The 25,773-nt window shown below is 37.7% G+C and overlaps 1 protein-coding gene across 1 annotated transcript in view; it reads right to left on the bottom strand.

The window, feature by feature from the left end:
• Positions 1–25,773, bottom strand: part of PTEN (phosphatase and tensin homolog) — a 107,343-nt gene that overhangs the window by 50,548 nt on the left and 31,022 nt on the right. The window lies entirely within an intron of this gene.

Genomic DNA, 25,773 nt, shown 5'->3' with positions numbered 1-25,773 from the left:
ATTGTTTTATTTTGTAGAGACTGGGTTTCACCATGTTGCCCAGGCTGGTCTCAAACTCCTGGGCTCAAGCAATTCACCCGCCTCAGCCTCCAAAAGTGCTGGCATTATAGGCATGAGCCACTGCACCCGGCCTGCCCTTCTCTTTATGGGGTTATTTTCTCATTATGAAGTTGTAAGAGCATCTTTATGTATATATTATACATTCAAGTCCTTTTTCAGATACATGTATTGCAAATATTTTCTCCAAAACTGCTTGCCTTTTCATTTTCTTGAGTCTTTCAATGAGCAGAAATTTTTAATGTTGATAAAGTCAAATTTGTCCATTTTTTTCTTATACAGTTAATTTTATCCGTACTGTCTAAGAAATCTTTAAACCAAAAGTCACAGAGATTTTCTCCTATGTTTTCATCTAGAAGTTTTATATTTTTAAATTTTACTTTTACATTTAGGTCAACAATCCATTTCAAATTAATTTTTGTGTATGATGAGACGTAAAAGTCAAGGTTCACTTTGTTTTCTCTATTGTCCCAGTATTATTTGTTTAAAAGATTATCCTTTTCCCATGAATAATCTCAGCACCTTTGTCAAGAAATGTGTATGTGAGCTTTTCTGGAATCTACTCTGTTCAACTGATCTACATTATGTGACCCAACAATTCTACTCAAAGGTATTGAATAAACAGAAACAAAAATATATGTCCACAAAAGTCTTGCACATGAATGCTTACAGCAGCTTTGGTCATAACAGACCCAAACTGAAAACAACTCAAATGCCCACCACACTAATAAAGAAATGTCATATCCATACAATGTAATATTACTCAGCAATAAAAAAGAACAAATTATTGATACTAGCAACAACAGGGATAAATTTCAAAAATATTATACTAAAAGAAAGAAGCCAGACACAAAAAGGAATACATACTATATGACTGTATTTATATGTAATCCTAGTATAGGCAAAGCATACAGAAAGCAGATCAGAGATTGCCTGAAACCAGGTTTGGGGACTGACTACAAATGGGCATGAGTGAAACTTTTTATAAAGCGAGTGTTCTAAATCTTGGTTGTTGTGGTGTTTACAAGAAGGTGTGTGTGGGTGTGTGTGTGTGTATTTCTCAAAAGTCAATGAACTGTACATTTAAAATGTGTAGATTTTATTGCATATAAATTATACTCCAATAAAGCTAATTTTTAAAAGTAATATAAAAAAGTAATATAAATAGCCTCTGATTTAGAAATATCAGTATGTAAAATGCAACCTACCTTTAAAAAGACTCAAATTTATTTTGATTAAACTAGAGGATAGCAACAGGAGTACATCATCTTCAGGAATTAGAACTTTTTAGAATGAGAGGCAGAATGACACTGTATAGAACAGCACTAACGGAACTTTTTGCAATAATGAAAATGTCCTGTATCTGTGCTGTCTTAATACAGTAATCACAAGCCACATGTAGCTACTGAGCACAAGAAATGTAGCTAGCAAAAACAACTGAGCAAATACATTTTATTTTATTTACATTTAAACATAAATAGCTACATGTGGCTAGTGGCTACCTACACTGGATAACAGATATCTAAAAGATATCTATCTATGAAAAAAAATCTACTGGGATACAATACACATGCTCCCTAGTCGGGAAGTAGAAATGGGTACATCCTTAGAATAGAGCATAAAATTGGAACAGAGAAAAGGTACAGTAAAAATTAGAGACTTCACAGCTGTCAAAATATATACTGAACATATTTTCAACTACACGCAGTTTTCCAATAAATTCTTGCTATGCTTGATTAATTTGCTTCTGTCATTAGATTAGAAAGAAACTACAATTCTGGATATATTTCTAACTAAGAATGAGGAACAAGTTTGAGTGAAAATGCCAGGAAACAGGGAGAAAGTGTTCACATAATTTTAGAGTCCACGTCAGACAAGGAAGGAAATACTGGTGTAGTTAGATATGATACAGATCAGTAAAACAGATTTCAAAAGCTTCATTTAAATAACAGGCTATGAATTCATAACTCAACCTATAATGAAAGACCTGTGGTTTTAAAAACTAAAATTCTGTATAAACAACTACAAATGACTCCAGTTTAAAAAAGACAAAGGAGGAAATACAGAAATTATCTAAAATCAACCAACACAGCTGCAGTGAATTTACCTTCAAAGCTCAGATTTAAAAGGTACATATATATATATTATAATAGCCAAAAAAGGGGATGAGAGATAATTACAGAAGAAACAAAACAGCAGCATATATAAAGGAACATGAAAATAGTAAAAACAAAAAGCTTGGAGGAGGGGAGAATGTTCACACCAAAAAGAACAATAAAAAAAATTAGGCCAGGTGCAGTGGCTCACGCCTGTAATCCCAACACTTTGGGAGGCCAAAGCAGGCAGATCACTAGAGGTCAGGAGACCAGCCTGGCCAACATGGTGAAGTCCCATATCTACTAAAAATACAAAAATTAGCCAGGCATGGTGGCACATGCCTGTAGTCCCAGCTACTCAGGAGGCTAAGGCAGGAGAATTGCTTGAACCTGGGAGGCAGAGGTTGCAGTGAGCCAAGACTGTGCCACTGCACTCCAGCCTGGGCAACAGAGTGAGACTTTGTCTCAAAAAAGAAAAAAGAAATCAGACTCCCACACATTAAACAGCTATATAATGCTAAAGACAAGGAAAAAGGCAGGAACTCTTAAATACCCTTTTCACTTTTATCTTCTCTATCCAAGAGAAGATGATTCATTAAGTAAGGAGTAGTGGGTACATGACAGTTCTCTTTACTAAAAGCATTTTCTACTTGCTAATTTAAGCAAGGTGACTTTTAAAGAATATTTTTTAATAAACAATCAATAATGCAAAACAAAAGATAACCCACCAAGTTCTTTATGCTATTATTGTTTCATCTAAATTTTGTAGTCACAAAATTCAAACGGCAAGAGAGGTAGAACATTAGACAACTGTCTGAAGAAAGAATAAAATTGGTTTCCTGAAAATCATTAAGGAAAATACAAACAAACTAAAAGAAAAATAAGTTGAAAATAGGGTCAGTATATACATACACACACACCAAAAAGTACATAAGACCAATACATCAAAAAGTTGCGAAACCTCACAATTAAAAAAACACAGTCAAATAACAAGATACAATTTTTTGCCAACAAGCTATAAAAAGTTAAAGTTTGAAACTATTCAGTTTGCCAAAGTTAGCGGGGATAGAAGGAAGAAGCACTCTTAAACAGTGAGTGTATAAAATACCATTTTTGAAGGCACAAGTTTAAACCATAGACGCAATGGATCTAGCAACTCCATTGCTAAGAATTTGCCTTAAAGATATACTTGGAAAAGACAACAAGATACATATGTGAACTGTTCTCAATGACAAAAAGAACTGGAAACAACTTATATATTCATCATAGGGGCCTATTAATGATAGCATGATCATAAAATGAAATAAAAGGTAGTTAATAAAAGAATCAGGTAGGTAGATGTCCACAATAATATGGAAGATTCCTCAGATATAAAATTTTTGAAAGGGGCAGAACAGTGGTAGTATGTTCCCACTTGCTTTTCTTAAAAAGTGGGTAAACAATGAAAACAATTTTCAAAAGAATATGTGAAACTTTAAATTATAGATATAGTTAGGAAGAGGGTATAATAGGAGAAATTTGTAGGGGATATTTGTCATCTTCAGGCTGTTAGGCAACCAAAATACCATTCCAATTTGGAGATAATTTCAAGAGATTAGAAGCAGATACTTCTTTCCTCATCTTTCTCTTAACACATGTACAGGCCTGATACCAACTATTAATAGATCTTTTTGCTGTGGATACCGAATCCTAGTGAGGACAAGGTACAGGAGAGTCAGAGATTATTCCTAGAGATCACCAGAGGAGGTGAGTTAATGAGCAGAGTCACCAGTTTCGAGGCATAGTGGCAGCACCTATTACACCAAGTGTCCAAGCAGCAAAGTCCTAAGCAGATTGCTCCTGTTGAAACCTTGTGGCCATGCCTTGCTTCCTTTAGCTTCCACCTGTCTTCCAAGTCTTGTTCTCAAACTATGACCTACCTAATACTTTTTTAAAAATTCCTTTCTGATTAGGTAAATCAGAGTCACTTTCTATCATTTGCAACCAAGAATTCTGGTTTCTTTTACAGCATTTTCCCATAATTTTGTTTTGAATGAGGGTTGGTGAAACCATGCTCTTTTGTGAGCTCCCTTTAATATTTGAACTTTATGATTTCTTATCTACCACTGTAAGCAACTGTGAGACTTGCAGGAGAATAAACAATCTATTTAAAAGAAAGTATTACAACAGTTTAAAATTGGGATGAGGTTATGTTCTCTCAAAGAAATTGAATATTACTTAGGGAAACATTCACCATGGCTGCCCCTCCCACTTCCTTCTCTTTCCTCCCAAGGATTTCATGCCCACAGTTGGCTGATTGCCTTATAAGTCTGACACAATGGAAAGGCGGAAAAAAAAGCAAGAAAACAGCACTTTCCAAAGGGAAATGGGAAAATTTGCCTATAGATACTTGGAAAGTAGAGACTAAAAAAGTAGATAAACAAAAGCAGAGAGGTAATACTCCCAAAACTTGGATAATCTAGACTACAAATCTTTCTAATATAAACATACCTTACTTCAAATAATTTCAATATATAAACATCTAAACCCATTAATGACTCACAGATTTGAGAACATAGTCTTTTTTTTTTTTTTTTGTACTTTGTGTGTAAATTATACTTCAATAAGCCTAACTTTTTAAAAAGCTTCACATGCTGCAAAATATCCCTTATGGGCAGACCTCTTACCTGGGCAAGGAAAGAGAGCAGAAAAAAGAAACAAGCACAAGAATGTGGGGCTACTTAAGGGAGTGTAGTAGTGGGGCATTGACAGCACAGACATCGGTATGTCCTTGTGAAGACTGGCGGTCTTGGCGATTAAGAACTGGCAGGTCTGATTGTTAGTCTGGAGCAGCTTCTACCTCCCTGGGAGGCCACTGTGCTCTCTATCCCACCCCTGAGGGATTAGGGAAGGAACAGCATAGCAGGCTTGCCCTGGGCCTGACTATGACCTAGGTAGGCGGGGACACTAGGTACCTGCCCCAGCAGAGATGGCTTTCAGGTATACAGGTTGCTGCACCTTCCGAAACTCACAGGGTAGCACTCAGACCATGCAGGCCCAAAGCCCTGATGCCTCCTGCAGGTTACACTTCCCGACACTTGCAAAAGGCTAGCATGGGATGCACCCATAAGCAGGGTGAGAAAATCTGTCTTCATTTTTAAAATTCTTTACTTTCTTCACAGTTCCTATGAAACAGATCTAAATAAGCTTCAAGAATACATTTTAAAATTATTTTTGACAAAATAATAAAGATACACCTTTCAAATGATAAAATAAAAAAAGTTTGGAATAAAAAATTAGTCCAAGAGCTGAGTACAGTGGCTCACACCTGTAATCCTAGCACTTTGGGAGGCTGAGGCGGGTGGATCACCTGAGGTCAGGAGTTTGAGACTAGCCTGGCCAACATGGTGAAACCCTGTCTCTACTAAAAATACAAAAAATTAGCCAGGCATGGTGGTGCATGCCTGTAATTCCAGCTACTTGGGAAGCTGAGGCAGGAGAATTGCCTGAACCCGGGAGGCAGAGGTTGCAGTGAGCCGAGGTCATGCCACTGTACTCCAGTCTGGACGGGCAACAGAGTAAGACTCCATCTCAAGAACAAAAAAAAAATTAGTCAAAGAAAGATGGCAGAATAAGAAGTACCAGGAACCCATCTCCCCACCTAGACGATTGTAAGCAGAATCTGTGATTCTGGAACTCTGGAGTCTATTCAGGTTTTCAGTTTCTAAGGAAAGACTTGAATGGTAAATCACAGTTAGTTTGAGTCAATTTCAGCTCTTTGTTCTGTTGCGGCTACCCATCACCCACTCTCACAGCAGGCAACCATGCACATGTTCCCAGAGCACCCTGCACACAGTTTGTAAGAGTCAAGGTTGGCAATAAAGACCTTGCCCTCCAAATATCAGGAATCTGTGTTCTGATTGCTAATTGCTGCTTCTGATCAAAATGTGACACAGAGGCAGACTATCATTGTTAAACTGCCATTGGCTGAAAAAATTTCTCCGGGGATTTAAAGATCCAGAGCTATTTCACTCCTTTATTTTTTATTTTTTATTTTTATTTATTTATTTATTTTGCCTTTTAGGAGCCAAACATTTAAGGAGGATACTACTGCAAAAGAACTGCATACATAGGGCAATTTAGAAAGTCACTACACATGCCCAGGGAAAAACACAGGCCGAGAAGATCTTAAGATTACACCCAGCACAGAAATACTCTACAACAAATAAAAAAAACAAACAAAATAGCAAATCTTAGAGAAAAGAGAAAAATCTAATTTCCAAAGTTACCACTCTTTAAGACTCAAATTCCAGTTTTTGATAACAACAACAAAAATCACAAGGCATACAAAAAAAAAAACCACCCCAAACAAAACATTAAGTATAGGCCAAAAGGAAAAAAATAACAGAAACTGTCCCTGAGAAGATCAGATGGCAGACACTTACTAGACATAGACTTTAGAACAAATGTTGAAACGAGCTCAAAAAGCTAAAGGAAGATATGGATAATGTCAAAAAACAAAATTGAAATATCAATAAAGAGAAAACATAAAAAAATCAAAAAATAAATGCTGGAGCTGAAAAGTACAAAAACTGAAATAAAAATTTACTAGAGGAATTCAAAAGCCAATTTGGGCAGGCAGAAGAATCAGTAAACTTGGAAGGCAGAACAACTGAAAATACCACGTGTCTGAGGAACAGAAAAAAAAAAAAACTGAAGGAAAATTGAAGACGAGAGCCTAAGAGACCTGTGGAACACCGTCATCAAGTGGACCAACACACACACACTCTGGGAATCCCAGCATTAAAAGAGAGAAAAGGGGAAGAAAGATTATGTGAAGAAATATTAATCAAAAACTTCCCAAATTTGATGAGACATGAATATAAATATTCAAGAAGCTCAATTAACTCCAAGTAGGAAAAACTCAGAGATCCAAGTAGGAAAAACTGAGACAGATTATAATCAAACTATGAACAAAGAGAATCCTGAACATGGAATGAGAGAAGCAACTTGTTACATTCAAAGGGATCCTCAATATCAGCAGATTTCTCATCAGAACTCTTGAAGGACAGAAGGCAGTGGGATGATATATATAAAATCCTGAAAAGAAACAAACAAACACAAATACCTGTCAACTGAGAATACTATATCCAGCAAAAATGTCCTTAAAAATGAAGAAATTAAGACATTACCAGATTAACAAAAGCCGAGAGAGTTCATTATCACCAGACCTGTCCTGCAAGAAATGCTGAAGTGAGTCTTTCAGGCTGAAATAAAAGGAGACTAGACAGTAACTTGAAGCTGTATTAAGAAATAAAGATCCTGAGAAATGATAAACACATGAGCAATTACCAAAGCTAGCATTATTGTAACATTGGTTTAGAACTCCACTTTTTGTTTTCCACATAATTAAGACACTACTGCATTAAAAAACAATTATTAGTTTACGCTTTTAGACACACAATACATAAAAATGTAATTTTACGACATCAATAACTGGAAGGGAGCAGGGACTGAATCTTATGAGCTGAATTTTTGTATGCTATTGAAAGTAAATTGGTATAAATTGAAATTGCAGTGTTACAACTTTAGGGCATTAAATGTGACCCCCAATGGCAACCACACACACACACAGAAAATAGCAGAACATAAACAAAAGGAAATAACAAGGAAATTAAAACACTTCACCACAAAATATCAACTAAACACAAGTGCCAGTAAGGCAGGAAATGAGGGACAAAAAAGCTGTAAGGCATATAGAAAATAAATAGCAAAATGGCAGCAGTTAAATCCTTATCAATAATTACTTTAATTGTAAATGATAAAACTCTTCAATCAAAAGGCAGAGTTTGACACAATGTATAAGAAAAAAACAATCTACAAGAGATTGTATATGCTGTATACAAGAGACTCATTTCAGATCGAAAGACACAAATACGGGATGTAAAAAGACATTCTCTACAAGCAATAACCAAATGAGAGTGCAGGTAGCTACATTAACATTAGACAAACTAAATCAAAAAAAGGTTGAGACAAAAAAGATATTACACATCAATAAGTGTCAATATAGCAAGAAGATATAATAATCAAAAACATTTACATGCCTAATAAGAGACCACCCAATTACATGAAGCAAAAAATTGACAGAATTGAAGGTAAACAGTTCTGAAATAACAGCTGGACACTTCAATACCCTACTCTCAATAATGGACAAAAACACCCAGTCAGAATATAGGTAAGAAAATAGAGGATCTAGGCCAGACAAGGTGGCTAACACCTATAATCCTAGCACTTCGTGGGGCCAAGGCAGGTGGATCACTTGAAGTCAGGAGTTCGAGATCAGCCTGGCCAACATGGCGAAACCCTGTCTCTACTAAAAATACAAAAATTAGCTGGGCGTGCTGGTGTGTGCCTGTAATCCCAGCTACTGGGGAGGCTGAGACCAGGAGAATCGCTCGAACCCAGGAGGTGGATGTTGCAGTGAGCCAAGATCGCACCACTGCACTCCAGCCTGGGTGACAGAGCAAGACGCTGTCTTTTAAAAAAAAAAAAAAAAGGGGGGGGGGGGAACCAAATAAAGTGTCTTCTCCTATCACAACAGTATGTCAGTGAAAATCAATACAATCAATAACTGAAGAAAAAGTAGAAAATTCACCAACTGTGGAAATCAAAAAATACACTGTTAAACGCAGAAGAAATCACAAGGGAACTCAGAAAATACTTAGAAATAAATGAAAACAAAAAAACACAACATGCCAAAAATTACAGAACAGCAAAAGCAGTCCTAAGAGGGAAATTTGTAGCTGTACACATTTACATTGAAAAAGATCTCAAATCAATAATCTAACTTCAAATCTTAAGGAACTAGAAAAAGAACAAATTAATAAATCCAAAGCTAGCAGGATGAAGGAAATAACAAAGCTTATAGAGGATATAAATAATAGAAAAATAACAGAGAAAAATCAATGAAACCAAAAACTGGTTCTTTGAAAAAATTTTAACAATTGACCCAGCTTTACCTGTATTAAGATAAAGAAGATTCAAATTACTAAAATTTGAAATAAAAGTAGGGACATTAGTATCGATTGTACAGAAGTTTAAAAAAAAGAGAAGACAGTACTATGAACAATTGTATGCCAACAAATTAGATAATCTAGATTAAATGGAGAAATACCGAGAAGCACAAAATGTACTAATACTGAATCACACACAAAAAAGAAAATCTGAATAGACCTATAACTAGTAACAAGATTGAATCAATAATAACAATAAAAAAATTCCAGACAAAAGCCCTAGATGTGATTTTTTTCATCTGTGAATTCTATCAAACATTTAAAGAACACCATTTTTTCCCAAAGTTTTTCCAAAAATGGATGAGGAAACACTTCCTAACACATTCAATGAGACCAGCATTGCCCTGATAGCAAAGTCAAAGAAACTACAAAACTATAGACCAGTAGCCTTTAGGAACGTTGATATAAAGTCCTCAACACAGAGCCAACAAACTGAATTCCACAGCTTATTAAATGGATTATACACGAAGACCAAGTAAAATTTATTCCTGGGATGCAAAAATGGCTCAATATATGAAAAACAATACATCATGTTAATAGAAGAAAACAAATCACATGGTCATCTCAACCAGCACAGAAAAAATATTTGAAAAAATTCAACAAGATTTTATGATAAAGACACTCAATAAACTAAGAATAAAAAGAAATTACCACAACATAATGAAGGCCATATATAAAAATCCCACAGTGGCCAGGCACCGTGGCTCACTAAATCCCAGCACTATGGGAGGCCGAGGCAGATGAATCACTTGAGGTCAAGAGGTCGAGACCAGCTTGGCCAACATGGTGAAACCCCGTTTCTACTAAAAATACAAAAATTAGCTGGGCATAGTGGCGGACACCTGTAATTCCAGCTACTTGGGAGGCAGAAGCAGGAGAATCACTTGAACCTGGGGGGGAGGAGGAGGGTGCAGTGAACCGAGATCGCACCACTGCACTCCAGCCTGGGCGACACAGCGAGACTCCGTCTGGGGAAAAAAAAAAATCCCATAGCTAACATGACAGTCAATCGCAAAAAATTGAAAGCTTTTCCTGTAAGGTCAGAAACAAGACAGGATGCCTGCTTTCACCACTTCCATTCAACATAGTATTGAATGTACGAGAGAGCATTAAGAAAAAGAATAAAAATCATCTCAAATTGGAAAGGAACAAGTAAAATTATCTCATTTGCGGATGATATAATCTTATATGTAGAAAACCTCAAGGATTTCAAACACAAAAGAAGAATAAACAAATCCGCGAAGCAGGGCACAAATTTAACGTGCGAAGAATCAGTTGTGTTTCTATACCCTAAGAATGAACAATTAGGAAAGGAAATTAAGAAAACAGATTTATAAGATCATCAAAATGAATAAAATACTTAGGAATTAACTTAACCAAGGAGGTAAAATACTTGTACACTGAAAATTACAAAACACTGCTGAAAGAAATGAAAGAATACGTAAATAAATGGAAAGACATCTGGTGTTCATGGGTTTAAAGACTTAATATTGTTAAGATGTCAATACTATTCAATGCAATCTACAGATTAATACAATCCCTACCAAAACCCCAACAATGTTTTTGGTAGAAATAAAAAAAAAATCCAGGTGGGAGGAGGCGAGCTCAGGAAAAATAACTAATGGGTACTAGGCTTAATACCTGGGTGATGAAATAATCTATACAACAGAACACCCTGACACAAATTTACCTATGTAATAAACCTGCACATGTACCCCTCAACTTAAAAGTTAAAAAAAAAATCCATCCTAAAACTCATAAAGGGCCCTGAAGGGCCAAAACCATCTTGAAATATCAGAAGTTGGGGCCACGCACGGTGGCTCATACCTGTAATCGCAACACTTTGGGACACTGAGGAGGGCAGATTGCTTGGGCTCAGGAGTTCAAGACCTGCCTATGGCAAAACCTTGTCTCTACAAGAAATACAAAAATTAGCTGAGCATGGTGGTACGTGCCTACAATCCCAGCTACTCAGGAGGCTGAGGTGGGAGGATGGCTTGAACCTCAGATGTGGAGGTTGCAGTGAGCTAAGATTGTGCCACTGCACTCCAGCCTGGGCAACAGAGCCAGACGATATTTCAATAAATAAATAAATAAATAAATAAATAAATAAACAAGACATATACTTCCTGGTTTCAAATTTTACTATAAAGCTACAGTACTAAAATTAGTGTGGTCCTGGCATAAAAAAACAAACATATAGTCCAACAGAATAGTCGAGAGAGCCCAAAAATAAACCCTTGCATCTACTGTCAAATAATTTTCAACAAGAGTGCCAAGACTATTCAATGGGGAAAAAGACACTCTTTTCAACAAATAATGCTGAGAAAACTAGATATTCACATCCAAAAGTGTGAAGCTGGACTCTCACGTAACATTATATACAAAACTTAACTCAAAATGGATCAAACACCTAAATGTGAGAGCTAAAACTATAAAAACCTCCAGGAGAAAACATGGGGGAAAGTTTCATGGTATGAATTTGGCAATTATTTCTTGAATGTGACACCAAAGGTACAGGCAACAAAAGAAAACAGACAAGTTGGATTTCTTCAAGCTAAATAGCTCCTGCACAGCAAAGGAAACAATCAACAGAGTGAAAAAGCAACCCATTCTTTATGGGAGAAAATATTTGCAAATCACATATCCAATAAGGGATTAATATTCAGAGTATACAAAGAACTTTTTCTTTTTTTTGAGACAGAGTCTCGCTCTGTCACCCAGGCTGAGTGCAGTGGCACAATCTCAGCTCATTGCAACTCCCCCACCTTCCAGGTTCAAGCGAGTCTCCTGCCTCAGCCTTCCCAACAGCTGGGACTACAGGCGTGCGCCATCACGCCCGACCACGCCAGCTAATTTTTGTATTTTTAGTAGAGATGAGGTTTCACTATACCAGCCAGTCTGGTCTCGAACTCCTAACCTAGTGATCCACCTGCCTCGGCCTCCCAAAGGCACGAGCCACCGTACCCAGCCAGAGTATACAAAGAACTTCTAAAACACAATTTAAAAATCCCAAACTACTCAATTCATAAATGGGCAAAAGGCTTGAAGAGACATCATTGCTCCAAAGCTGATATACAAATGACCAAATAAGCACGTGCAAATGTTCAATATCGCTGATCATTAGGGAAAAGCAAATTAAAACCACAATGAGACTTCACACCCATTAGGACGGCTATTATTTAAAAAAAACATAAACAAGACAACATGATGGTGAGGATGTGGCAAATTCGGAACCCTAGTGTATTGCTGGTGGTAACGTAAAACTGGGCAGCCACTATATCAAACAGTATGGTGGTTTCTCAAAAATTTAAATATAGAATTACCATTCAATCCAGCAATCTCACTTTCGGGTACATATCCAAAAGAAATGAAAGCAGATACTCAAACAGGTATTTATATACCCATATTCATAGCAGCATTATTCACAACAGCCGAAAGTGTCCACTGATGAATAAATGGATAAACAAAATGTGGTATATATATACAATGGAATATTATTCAGCCTTTTAAAAGGAAGGAAATGCTAACATGTGCTACAACATGGATGAACCTGGAAGACAGTTAGTGAAATAAGCCAGTTACAAAAAGATATTGCATGATTCCGCTTATATGAGGCACCTAGAATAGTCAAATACATAGAGATGAAAGTAGAACAATGGTTGGTACTAACAGGAGGAGCAATGAGGAGTTATTATGTAATGGGTTTGGTATGTCAGTGTGGGATAATGAAAAAGTTCTAGAGATGGACAGTGGTAACAACTGCACAACAATGTAAATGTACTGAATGCTAAATGTTAATGCGACTGAACTGTATGTTTTTTATATATATATATATATATGCACGCACACACACACATATATAGAAAATATATTATCACAGTAACAAAATTACTCATCTCTGGCCCTATTTATCTTCACACCTTTATTCCTGCTTCTCCCCAGATGCAATCACCCTCAACTACTCTGATTCTTTTTCCTCCTATTTAATTAGGTATTTTAAAATATTATTCTTAATACTGCTTCTTACAGATTTATTAACTACAGATTTCTTGCCATTGTAAAGGAGACTTACAAAACTAGCAGTATTCCATACATGTTTCACTTATCTTAATTCCCCTAAAATAGCAACATCACAATTTCGGGTTAACTCAACCAATGCTAATAATTGTTTCCTTTTTCTAATTTGTTCAGTTTTGCAAGAATCCATTACATTTTTCACCAAATATTTCAACATCCATCTATCAGTTTGATTATTTTCCCGGAAGTTCTAATCTCCTGCTCCAAGCAAAACTGGTAACTTTTCAGCTTGTGTCACACCTGTCATCCTGGGACTTTCTTCTTTGTTGCTTCTGAGTGGGATTCTCTGTTTACTGAAGCTCTTTTATTTCCTTTCTTGGTTTATCCCCTTGTTTTGTTGAACCACATCTTCTGGTGATGTCCAAAAAAAAAGTTCTTCATGAGCACATTTTTTTGGTCCTTGAGTTTTTCCCCCTACTTTCACACTTGATTGATGGTTTAACTGGATACAGAATTCTAGGCTGAATGCAGAACTTTCAAGGTGATGTTTTACCACCTTCTACCTTTAATTCTACTGCCAACAAGTTAGATGCTATTCATATTCCTAATCCCTCCTAAGTGATTCTAAAAAGTTTTTAGATATTCTCTTTATTTCTGGTGTCCTAAAACAAATTTCATAATAATTTGCCTAGTATAGGATTTCTTTTATTGTGCTTGGCACTATGTAGGTCTTTTCAATCTGGATGTTTCTCTCCTTTGTTTTCTCTTTATGAATCCTGTTAATTAGAGACAAGATCTCTACAATGATCCTATAGCACATTTTAACTGATAAAATTAACATACAACACTCTACAATATTGTCTAAAGCAGTCTGTATATATACGAATAATGTAATAACTAACATATATGGGTCTAACTACTAATTCTATGAATTATACAGAATCAAAGTTACAATCTCAAAAATAGATGAGAAATGGCAATGAATAATCTGTTCATTGACAGAGACAGGTCGGACATTACACAACTCCAGCTGATTTTTGTCACGCAGGAATGTGAGCCAAGTGTTGGAAGATCCTTCGAAATTTCAAAAGCAGCTAGAAATATAGCTTTTTTGTGAGGTCTAAATTTTTAAATATAGGTAATGTATTTCAATTTTAAACATGGTATGAATCAACAGTGTTAGGTCAAATAAAGAATATTAACAAGATCAGCCCAAGAGTTGTATACAAGATAATATGGTTCCTAAGGAAACAACTTCGGAATCTGACAGACCAGAACTCAACCTTCTGTCTCACTACTTACTAAAAGTAATGCTTGGGGAAGTTAACTTCTTTTAAACCATCTATGAAATGGGGATAGACTTACTGTAGAGATTTAGTAAGATTATATATATAAACTGGTTATACAACAGTTACACATGCAAGTAAGTATGTAAATAAATGCTCAATAAATGTTACCTATTATTAACATACAAAAAAATGCATTGGTATAGATAATATAAACACTGTCAAATCCACTAAGGAATTAAGACTAACAAAAGAAGTAGGAGGTGGCCGGCACTGTGGCTCACGCCTGTAATCCCAGCACTCTGGGAGGCCAAGGCAGGCGGATTACCTAAAGTCAGGAGTTCAAGGCTAGCCTGGCCAACATGGTGAAACTCCATCTCTACTAAAAATACAAAAATTAGCCGGGCATGTGGCACGTGCCTGTAGTCCCAGCTACGGGAGGCTGAGGCAGGAGAATTGCTTGAACCTAGGAGGCAGAGGCTGCAATGAGATGAGATCGCCCCATTGCACTACAACCTGGGAAACAAACCAAGACCCCGTCTCAAGAAAAGAAAAAAAAAAAAAAAAAGCAAGAGGCACCCAATAAGAACAAGGCTTTCTTTTGGGATGATAAAATGTTTTGAAACTTGATAAAGGTAGAGGTAACATTCTGAAGGTAATAAAGGCCACAGAATGTACACTTTAAAATGGTTAGCTGTTACGTGAATTTCACCTCATTAAAGAAAAAATCTGGGAAAAAGGAGGTAATATGAGAGAAGGAGTCAGAAAATGCTAGAAAGGGAGAATGAAACTGATCATTCTTTCCTCTTTTGAAGCCTGCCTATAAATAATATCTCTTTAACTCCTTTTTTAAACTGAATAGCCAATACTGATGTTAGGGCAACAAATACTTCCTGTTTATTGAAAATCAACATACAACTAAGGTTGATAGACGGAGAGATCAACGTATTTCAAATATTTCAAAAGAATATTTGAGACTGGGAGTGGAGGCTCATGCCTGTAATCCCAGCACTTTGGGAGGCTGAGACAGGTGGACTGCTTGAGTTCAGGAGTTTGAGACCAGCCTGGAAAACACGGCGAAACTCTGTCTCTACTAAAAATACAAAAATTAGCCATGTACGGTGACACACGCCTGTGGTCCCAGCTACTTGAGAGGATGAGGTGGGAGGATCGCTGGAGCCCAGAAGTCGAGGTTGCCGTGAACCATGTTCACAGCACCACCGTACTCCAGCCTGAGTGACCGAGCAAGACTCTGTCTCAAAAAAAAAGGGGGGGGGGTGCTCTTGAATCTATTACACAGCTGCTTATACATGGGGGAAAAAAGCTCACAGTAAACAAGACAATAAATAAATCTTTTTCACAAATCACTATATATCAGAATATACGTATATATTTATATTTATATATGTATATATGTGTATATATATTTATATATATGAAATATATATATATATATGTTAGAGTACAGTTACTCTAAAAGCATTTCCTTATAATATAGGACTCATGCCACCAACAAAGAAAAGAAAAAGGAGGTAGAGGGAAAGGGAAAGGAACAGAAAAGGAAAAGAAAAGCATCATACTAGAATCTCACTCTTGGAAGATTTACAATGCATAGTGGCATATTAAAGGTTCTGCAGTGAGAAGGACAGTTCACCTCTATTAAACCTCCATTCTCCTGATTTATTAGAAACAGAACAATTCTTAAGTTATGCCTCTTAAACACATGAAGCACCAATTTTGTTAAAGACTGCCTAGATTTATACCAAATAATATAAATTAGAAAACTTCAGTATTAGCTTGAGGGATGAGATTAACATACATATTGGCCAGGTGCAGTGGCTCATGCCTGTAATCCCAGCACTTTGGGAGGCTGAGGCAGGCGGATCACTTGAGCTCAGGAGTTTGAGACCACCCTGGGAAACACGGCGAAACCCTATCTCTACAAAAAACACAAAAATTAGCCAGGTCTGGTGATGCATTTGCCTGTGGTCCCAGCTACTTGGGAGGCTGAGGTTGGAGGATCACTTGAGCCCAGAAGGCAGAGGCTGCAGTGAACCGTGATCATGCCACTGCACCCCAGTCTGGGTGACAGAGCAAGAAACTGCCTCCAAAAAAAAAAAAAAAAAAAAAAAAAAAGGTGGCGTTCCAAGATGGTCAAATAGGAACAGCTCCTGTCTGCAGCTCCCAGCGTGATCCACGCAGAAGACTGGTGATTTCTGCATTTCCAACTGAGGTACCTGGTTCATCTCACTTGGACTGGTTGGAAAGTGGGTGCAGCCCACGGAGGGTGAGCCGAAGCAGGGCGGGGCATCGCCTCACCCAGGAAGCGCAATGGGTCGGGGGATTTCCCTTTCCTAGCCAAGGGAAGCCGTGACACACTATACCGGGAAAATTGGGACACTGCCACCCAAATACTGCGCTTTTCCAACGGTCTTAGCAAATGGCACAACAGGAGATTATATCCCGCGCCTGGCTCAGCGGGTCCTACGCCCACAGAGCCTTGCTCACTGCTAGCGCCAGCAGTTCCAAATTGAACTGCGAGGCAGCAGCCTGGCTGGGGGAGGGGCGTCCACCATTGCTGAGGCTTGAGTAGGTAAACAAAGTGGTTGGGAAGCTCGAACTGGGTGGAGCCCACCGCAGCTCAAGGAGGCCTGCCTGCCTCTGTAGACTCCAGCTCTGGGAGCAGGGCATAGCTGAACAAAAGGCAGCAGAAACTTCCTCAGACTTAAACATCCCTCTCTGACAGCTCTGAAGAGAGCAGTAGTTCTACCAGCACAGTGTTTGAGCTCTGAGAACGGACAGACAGCCTCCTCAAGTGGGTCTCTGACCCACTTGTAGCCTAACTGGGAGACACCTCCCAGTAGGGGCTGACTGACACCTCATACAGCTGGGTGCCCCCTGAGACGAAGCTTCCAGAGGAAGGATCAGGCAGCAATATTTGCTGTTCTGCAGCCTCCGCTGGTGATACCCAGGCAAACAGGGTCTGGAGTGGACCTCCAGCAAACTCCAACAGACCTACAGCTGAGGGACCTGACTGTTAGAAGGAACACTAACAAACAGAAAGGAATAGCATCAACATTAACAAAAAGGACATCTGCACCAAAACCCCATCTGTAGGTCACCATAATCAAAGACCAAAGGTAGATAAAACCACAAAGATGGGGAGAAAACAGAGCAGAAAAGCTGAAAATTCTAAAAACCAGAGCGCCTCTTCGCCTCCAAAGGATAACAGCTCCTCACCAGCAATGGAACAAAGCTGGATGGAGAACGACTTTGACAAGTTGACAGAAGTAAGCTTCAGAAGGTCAGTAATAACAAACTTCTCCGAGCTAAGCGAGGATGTTCAAACCCATCGCAAGGAAGCTACAAACCTTGAAAAAAGATTAGACAAATGGCTAACTAGAATAAACAGTGTACAGAAGACCGTAAATGACCTGATGGAGCTGAAAATCGTGGCTCGAGAACTACATGACGCCTGCACAAGCTTCAGCAGCCGATTCGATCAACTGGAAGAAAGGGTATCAGTGATTGAAGATCAAATGAATGAAATGAAGCAAGAAGAGAAGTTTAGAGAAAAAACAGCAAAAAGAAACAAACAAAGCCTCCAAGAAATATGGGACTATGTGAAAAGACCAAATCTACGTTTGATTGGTGTACTTGACAGTGATGGGGAGAATGGAACCAAGCTGGAAAACACTCTTCAGGATATTATCCAGGAGAACTTCCCCAACATAGCAAGGCAGGCCAACATTCAAATTCAGGAAATAGAGAGACCACCACAAAGATACTCCTAGAGAAGAGCAACCCCAAGACACAAAATTGTTAGATTCACCAAGGTGGAAATGAAGGAAAAAATGTAAAGGGCAGCCAGAGAGAAAGGTTGGGTTACCCTCAAAGGGAAGCCCATCAGACTAAACAGCGGATCTCTCGGCAGAAACTCTACAAGCCAGAAGAGAGTGGGGGCCAATATTCAACATTCTTAACGAAAAGAATTTCATATCCAGCCAAACTAAGCTTCATAAGTGAAGGAGAAATAAAAACCTTTAAAGACAAGCAAATGCTGAGAGATTTTGTCACAACCAGGCCTGCCCTACAACAGCTCCTGAAGGAAGCACTAAACATGGGAAGGAACAACTGGTACCAGCCACTGCAAAAACATGCCAAATTGTAAAGACCATCAATGCTAGGAAGAAACTACATCAACTAATGGGCAAAATAACCAGCTAACATCACAATGACAGGATCAAATTCACACATAACAATATTAACCTTAAATGTAAATGGCGTAAATGCCCCAATTAAAAGACAAAGACTGGCAAATTGGATAAACAGTCAAGACCCATCAGTGTGCTGTATTCAGGAGATGCATCTCATGTGCAGAGACACACATAGGCTCAAAATAAAGGAATGGAGGAAGATCTACCAAGCAAATGGAAAGCAAGAAAAAGCAGGGGTTGCAATCCTAGTCTCTGATAAAACAAACTGTAAACCAACAAAGATCAAAAGAGACAAAGAAGGGCATTACATAATGGTAAATGGATCAATTCAACAGGAAGAGCTAACTATCCTAAATATATATGCACCCAATACAGGAGCACCCAGATTCATAAAGCAAGTCCTCAGAGACCTACAAACAGACTTAGACTCCCACACAGTTAATATCGGGAGATTTTAACACCCCACTGTCAATATGAGACAGATCAACGAGACAGAAGGTTAACAAGGATATCCAGGACTTGAACTCAGCTCTGCACCAAGCAGACCTAATAGACATCTACAGAACCCTCCATCCCAAATCAACAGAATATACATTCTTATCAGCACCGCATCACACTTATTCCAAAATTGACCACATAGTTGGAAGTAAAGCACTCTCCAGCAAATGTAAAAGAACAGAAATCACAACAAACTGTCTATCCAACCACAGTGCAATCAAATTAGAACTCAGGATTAAGAAACTCATTCAAAACTGCACAAATACATGGAAACTGATCAACCTGCTCCTGAATGACTACTGGGTAAATAACAAAATGAAGGCAGAAATAAAGATGTTCTTTGAAACCAATGAGAACAAAGACACAACGTACTAAAATCTCTGGGACACATTTAAAGCAGTGTGTACAGGGAAATTTATAGCACTAAATGCCCACAAGAGAAAGCAGGAAAGATCTAAAATCAACATCCTAATATCACAGTTAAAAGAACTAGAGATGCAAGGAGCAAACAAATTCAAAAGCTAGCAGAAGGCAAGAAATAACTAAGATCAGAGCAGAATTCAAGGAGATAGGACACAAAAAACCTTTCAAAAAAATCAATGAACCCAGGAGCTGTTTTTTTTTAAAAACAAAAATTAAAAAAAAAAAAATTGATAGACTGCTAGCAAGACTAATAAAGAAGAAAAGAGAGAAGAATCAAATAGACGCAATAAAAAATGATAAAGGGGATATCACCACTGATCCCACAGAAATACAAACTACCATCAGAGAATACTATAAACACCTCTACGCAAATAAACTAGAAAATCTAGAAGAAATGGATAAATTCCTGGACATATACACCCTCCCAAGACTAAACCAGGAAGAAGTTGAATCCCTGAACAGACCAGTAACAGGCTGTGAAATTGAGGCAATAATAGCCTACCAACCAAAAAAAGTCCAGGACCAGACAGATTCACAGCCTAATTCTACCAGAGGTAAAAAGACAAGCTGGTACCATTCCTTCTGAAACTATTCCAATTCATAGAAAAAGAGGGAATCCTCCCTAACTTATTTTAGGACGCCAGCATCATCCCAATACCAAAGGCTGGCAGAGACACAACAGAAAAAGAGAATTTTAGACCAATACCCCTGATGAACATCGATGCAAAAATCCTCAATAAAATATTGGCAAACCGAATCCAGCACCACATCAAAAAGCTTATCCACCAAGATCACGTTGGCTTCATCCCTGGGATGCAAGGCTGGTTCAACATACGCAAATCAATAAACATAATCCATCACATAAACAGAACCAAAGACAAAAACCACATGATTATCTCAATAGATGCAGAAAAGGCCTTTGACAAAATTCAACAGCCCTTCATGCTAAAAACGCTCAATAAATTAGGTATTGATGGAACGTATCTCAAAATAATAAGAGCTATTTATGACAAACCCACAGCCAGTATCATACTGAATGGGAAAAACTGGAAGCATTCCCTTTGAAAACTGGCACAAGAGAGGGATGCCCTCTCTCACCACTCCTATTCAACAGTGTTGGAAGTTCTGGCCAGGGCAATCAGGCAAGAGAAGGAAATAAAGGGTATTCAATTAGGAAAAGAGGAAGTCAAATTGTCCCTGTTTGCAGATGACATGATTGTATATTTAGAAAACCCCATTGTCTCAGCCCAAAATCTCCTTCAGCTGATAAGCAACTTCAGCAAAGTCTCAGGATACAAAATCAATGTGCAAAAATCACAAGCATTCTTATACACCAATAACAGACAGAGAGCCAAATCATGAGTGAACTCCCAATTACAACTGCTACAAAGAGAATAAAATACCTAGGAATCCAACTTACAAGGGATGTGAAGGACCTCTTCAAGAACTACAAACCACTGCTGAACGAAATAAAAGAGGACACAAACAAATGGAAGAACATTCCATGCTCATGGATAGGAAGAACCAATATCGTGAAAACGGCCACACTGCCCAAGGTAATTTTTAGTTACAACGCCATCCCCATCAAGCTACCCATAAATTTCTTCACAGAATTGGAAAAAACTACTTTAAAATTCATATGGAACCAAAAAAGAGCCCGCACTGCCAAGATAATCCTAAGCAAAAAGAAAAAAGCTGGAGGCATCACACTACCTGACTTCAACCTGTACTACAAGGCTACAGTAACCAAAACAGCATGGTACTGGTACCAAAACAGAGATATAGACCAATGGAACAGAACAGAGCCCTCAGAAATAACACAACACATCTACAACCATCTGATCTTTGACAAACCTGACAAAAACAATAAATGGGGAAAGGATTCCCTATTTAATAAATGCTGCTGGGAAAACTGGCTAGCCATATGTAGAAAGCTGAAACTGGATCCTTTCCTTACGCCTTATACAAAAATTATTTCAAGATGGATTAAAGACTTAAATGTTAGACCTAAAACCATAAAAACCCTAGAAGAAAACCTAGGCAATACCATTCAGGACATAGGCATGGGCAAGGACTTCATGACTAAAACACCAAAACTAATGGCAACAAAAGCCAAAATAGACAAATGGGATCCAATTAAACTAAAGAGCTTCTGCACAGCAAAAGAAACTACCATCAGAGTGGACAGGCAACCTATAGAATGGAAGAAAATTTTTGCAATCTACCCATCTGACAAAGGGCTAATATCCAGAATCTACAAAGACCTTAAACAAATTCACAAGAAAAAATAAAGCAACCCCATCAAAAAGTGGGCAAAGGATATGAACAGACACTTTTCAAAAGAAGACATCTATGCAGCCAACAGACACAGGAAAAAATGCTCATCATTGCTGGTCATCAGAGAAATGCAAATCAAAACCACAATGAGATACCATCTCACACCAGTTGGAATGGCAATCATTAAAAAGTCAGGAAACAACAGACGCTGGAGAGGATGTGGAGAACAGCTTTTACACTGTTGGTGGGACGGTAAACTAGTTCAACCATTGTGGAAGACAGTGTGGCGATTCCTCAAGGATCTAGAACTAGAAATACCATTTGACCCAGCCATCCCATTACTGGGTATATACCCAAAGGATTATAAATCATGCTACTATAAAAACACATGGAGACGTATGTTTATTGAGGTACTGCTCACAATAGCAAAGACTTGGAACCAACCCAAATGTCCATCAATGATAGACTGGATTAAGAAAATGTGGCACATATACACCATGGAGTACTATGCAGCCATAAAAAAGGATGAGCTTCATGTCCTTTGTAGGGACATAGATGAAGCTGGAAACCATCATTCTGAGCAAACTATCACAAGGACAGAAAACCAAACACCACACGTTCTCACTCACAGGTGGCAACTGAACAATGAGAACACCTGGACACAGGGCGGGGAACATCACACACCGGGGCCTGTCCTGGGGTGGGGGTTTGGGAGAGGGATAACATTAGGAGAAATACCTAATGTAAATGACGAGTTAATGGGTGCAGCAAACCAACACAGCACATGTATACACACGTAACGAATCTGTAAGTTGTGCACACGTACCCTATTACTTAAAGTATAATAAAAAAAGATTAACATACATATTACAGAATAATCAATTATCTGAATAAAACACTTTCATACTACCAGCATGTCAGGACAAGAGCTTAGCAGCAAGAAAGGAAGAAAACAGTAGTAGTAAGAGGAAAAGAAGAAAAAAACAATTTGGGAATAGTTAGCTTCTATGAGATGTGGCTTTCTTACTGTCAATTCCAAATGCTATATATATAAGCAAAACTGTTGCAATCAAGATAGTAAAAAACAGCAACAATAACGACAACAATAAAAAAGAGTAAAAAAATTACAGCTTGGTTCACTTTTCCCTCACTTGCTCTTGGCTTATTTTTTACATTAATTCCCAATCGTAGGAGGTAACCTCAAAAGGAGAAGTTAAATATTTGTCTCAAAAGGACTCTGAGTACCTCAAGTATAAAATTTCACATTTCCATAACAAATCATATCCCTCCAAGTTAAATAATACTGATCAATTTAGCCAGCTGTGGTGGCTCACGCCTGTCATTCCAGAGGCCGAGACAGGTGTGTCACCCGAGGCCAGGAGTTCGAGACCAGACTGGCCGACATGGTAAAACCCTATCTCTACTAAAAATACAAAAATTAGCTGGGCGTGGGGGCAGGCACCTATAATCCCAGCTGCTCCGCGGGCTGAGGCAGGAGAATCGCTTGAACCCAGGGGGCAGAGGTTGCAGCGAGCTGAGATGGCACCACTGCACTCCAGCCTGGGCGACAAGAGTGAGACTCCATCTCAAAAAAAAAAAAAAAAAAGAAAATGCTGAGCAATGTAAGCCTGAAGGCATTTGCAATCTGAGTTTATTTTAGTCAAAGCAATGATGTCGTACAACAATAACAAAGTCTAATCTCTGTAGAGTATTTTCCGTTTGGGGAAAAATCACAGGAAAAATATGCAGTATAAGAGAAAAGGAAAATTTTAAATATTCTTTGGGCATTCTAATAGAGAGGGCAAACAAAAATCCAACTGAAAATACTTTCGTTAACAGAAAAATTAAGTATACAAAAATTTTAAAAACATTTTTCACTGTGACACTATTACCTTTGAACCAAAAAAGGAATCACTACTGATTACTAATATCCTCAATATAATGTGAACCAATCAAGGAAATTAATCACTTAGGTCCTAGGCACAGCCATTCTCTTGGAGACTTTAATCCTAACAGGCAAATTACTTAGGAATTATTTATTTCCATTTTAGTTGATAGAAAAAAACAATACCTTTATTTCTGGTAACTGTTCATCCTTTCTCTCATAAAAGAAGAGGAGGGGCCTGGGCAATAGAGGCTATCAAAGCTTTATTGGCCAATTATCCCCCAATCAAAAAAGAATGAGACAAAAGGAAACAAGGACAGCATAGCTATTATATTCAGCAGACAATTCTTCATGTTGACATGCTATTAATAGTATCATAAGAGGTGACAAGATCCATTGGCTAAAAGAACCACTGGCTAAACATTAATCCAGATACATAAAACTTTTAGAAATAGCATATTTGAAGAAATCATATGGCTAGAAAAAACAAACTAGATAGATCGTGAAGCTAAATAGACTAAACCTCAGCCTTGATTACTAATTACAAGCTGCATGTGTGAATCTTTTCATGCAGAGGCATAAAGGTAAGAGTTATGAATCAAATGGAAGGACCAAAATGCTTCCCAGTGAAGTATTTTCTTGGTGAAGTTATTGCAATCTAAGGTCTGATAATCAGCTGTACAGGAACTTTATCAGTAACCTAAAAGATGATCAATCAGCCTCAGTGACTAATGACACTGAGAAGAGACCAACGTAGAAACTAGCACACCAGATTAATTTACCACAAAGATATTCTCACCATAATCAGAAAACCTGCCCTCTATTCAAAGTATTCACTCTTTTTTGGTATGAGTACTAATCTGGCTGGGTCGAATTAGTGCTTAGTTGAATACAGAATTAAAATAATGTGAAGTAGGTCATCATGTGGGATATATCATGCAGGCCATAAAGAGGACCGATAAACACTTCTGTACCATAGAAGAGGATACATGTCTGGTGACTGTACTGCTCATTTCCCAGATTCACCATCTTCCTTAATTCAAAATGTATCTTTTTCTTTTTTCTATGGCTCATTGCTTTTTCTTTAGAAGTGTTATCACAAGCTATATCAACTTGCTGTTCCCATCAGCTTGCAATGTTAAGCATCCTTCTACTATGCCCTGCCTAACTATGAGAAGATAAATTCATTTCTCTATTTTCAGCTTCTTAAACAGTCCTTCTGGCATCCCTATGTACCAGCTATAATTTTAATAGAAACTATAAAAACTAGGGGGATTTTTGTAGTTTTTGTAGGTACAAAAATTTGATTTTGAATATAAATATTACAAAATTCTAAATGAACACAATACTACAAAAAATTGTAAATCTACTGTGGTTCAAAGCAAGTTGCTAAAACTTATGGCTAGCTCATAAAGAATGTAGGTTGTCTTATATACTTACACAACTATTATAAAAGGAGTCTACATCTGCATAATGCTTTATAAGTTACAAAGTACTTTCCCATCCATTTTAACATCTAATTGTCATAACCACCAAGTATTTAAATTGAAAGTCTCCAGGAAAGATACTAATAAAAGAGTGTAAAGGAAATAATCCAGAACTTTCACGTTTTTTTTTTAGAGATGAGTTCTCGCTGTGTTACCCAGACTGGCCTCTACCCTCTACCTGGGGGTTCAAGCCAAGTGATCCTCCCACCTCAGCCTCCCAGGTAGCTGGGACTACAGGAGCACACCACAATGCTTGGCCTGAAATTTTAACTTTTAAAGCCATTAAGGTTCTTACTGACAATTTACAGTTGATTTATTAATACACATATTTTTGCTCTGAAATTAGAAAATATGTTAAGACTATTTGCACATCAGATGTGAATTCCTTTCATAAAATACACCACGAATTCTTAAGGTTCCTACTGACAATTTACAGTTAATTTATTCATACATATATATTTTTGCTCTGAAATTA

This window comes from Pongo pygmaeus, chromosome 8, assembly GCF_028885625.2.
Source record: "Pongo pygmaeus isolate AG05252 chromosome 8, NHGRI_mPonPyg2-v2.0_pri, whole genome shotgun sequence".
In the NCBI taxonomy this organism is placed as follows: Eukaryota; Metazoa; Chordata; class Mammalia; order Primates; family Hominidae; genus Pongo; species Pongo pygmaeus.
The sequence above is the reverse complement of the archived record's forward strand: the minus strand, read 5'-3'. Positions and strand labels throughout refer to the sequence as shown.